This window comes from Mandrillus leucophaeus, unplaced genomic scaffold, assembly GCF_000951045.1.
Source record: "Mandrillus leucophaeus isolate KB7577 unplaced genomic scaffold, Mleu.le_1.0 Scaffold38, whole genome shotgun sequence".
Classification (NCBI taxonomy): domain Eukaryota; kingdom Metazoa; phylum Chordata; class Mammalia; order Primates; family Cercopithecidae; genus Mandrillus; species Mandrillus leucophaeus.
This window is the reverse complement of record NW_012104031.1, coordinates 3,588,332-3,590,083: the sequence shown is the minus strand read 5'-3', so window position 1 is coordinate 3,590,083 and position 1,752 is coordinate 3,588,332.

Here is a 1,752-nt window from a genome sequence, read left to right as displayed (position 1 = left end):
CTCAGGTGATCTGCCTGCGTTGGCCTCCAAAAGTGTTGGGATTACAGGCAAGAGCCACCATGCCTGGCCGCAAGGGCACTTTCAATGCTTGACTAGTTAAGACACGGCCTGTCACTATTCATTGCCTGTCACTACCCCCAGCAAAACAACTCAAATGTTGCATCCAACTGAAGGTGGGCATATCAATGATTAAAATAAAGCTACCTAGTAATGACCTAGGGATTGGTGTCTTGGTTATATTTATGCAACCAGGCAGTTTGTTCATATATTTTCTGTATATCTTCTTCTATTTGACTGGAGGCATTTACATGAGTGCAGCAGGGTTTACTGATTATAGTACATACTCCCCCTTGTTCAACCAATAAGTAATCTAGTGCAAATCTATTATCCATTGCTATATTTGCTAAGGAATCAAGGAAGAGTTTTGATGTATCTAAAGCCTCCCCCATTTTATAAGACAGTCTATAAAATGAAGTAAAGTTTTGAAGAGTTGCCTTGGGATACGCAAATTTTCCCTGTAGGGCCAATAAGCCATTGGCAGCCCCAGCCCCAGCCAATATAAGGCCAATTGCCTGCTTAGCTCTCAGGTAAGTGATGTTATGTAATTATATATTAAAGAGCTTTGCTGGTCCTATTACACATTGACCCCCGAACCAAACATTATCAATACACTGGTATCCATGGGTTCCGTGATCCCAAATGAGAGACAAGTTATTTATAGGCTGGTTGAATGGGTGACCACATAGCCACAGGTATCCTTTGGGGGTGCAAACCTGTATGGGATGGGAGTTGTTAAGAAGGTTGAGTACCTGTAGGAGGGACTGAGGATGTTACTTATCTCTTTCTTTGCAAAACAACAGCTTTAGGTCTTCTAGGGGTTCACAAGTGTAGGTTGTGGTGTCTTTCTCAGGTGCCTGTGGGGACTCGTAAAAAACAGGTTTAATCTTGGACCAGGCATACTCAGCTAGTGAGATCCCAAAGCTCTACAGCAGTGGGGGTGCTGTGCTTAACAATACTCCCCAGTAAGGGCCCCTTCATTTTGGTTGCAATTGATTTTGGGGTGATCCTCCTTTCCAAGGTGTTTTTTTGTTTGTTTTTGTTTTTGTTTTGACAGAGTCTTCCTCTGTCGCCCAGGCTGGAGTGCAGTGGCATGATCTCATTTCACTGCCACCTCCATCTCCCAGTGCAAGTGATTCTCCTGCCTCAGCCTCCCAAGTAGCTGGGATTACAGGCACTCACCATCACACCTGGCTAATTTTTGTATTTTTAGTAGAGATGGGGTTTTGCCATGTTGGCCAGGCTGGTCTTAAACTCCTGACCTCAGGTGATCCACCCACCTCAGCCTCCCAAAGTGCTAGGATTACGGGCGTAAGCCACTGTACCCAGCCTTCTTTCCAAGTTTTTAATAAGATTAAGTCTCCTAGTTGAACAGGGGAGCTATGAATATTGATGGCAGTGGCCTGCCTGACACAGATATATTGAACAAACATGCATGTAACACATGACTCTATTTACATTGCGGTGAAGACTTAACCCCACGCCCAGTCATAGATCCTCTTTATAATTTGGTATCTTATTGCCATAAATAATGTGTTCTGTAAATCTTATGATCTCTATTTTAATGTGAATGCTTGTCAGTTGTGTCTGAATCGCAAGAGGGGAAATGTATAGTGAGGTGTGTCTGACCCCCAGTTTCCCATCATAACCTGAACTAGTTTTTCAGGGTTTTTTTTTTTTTTTTTTTTTTTTTTT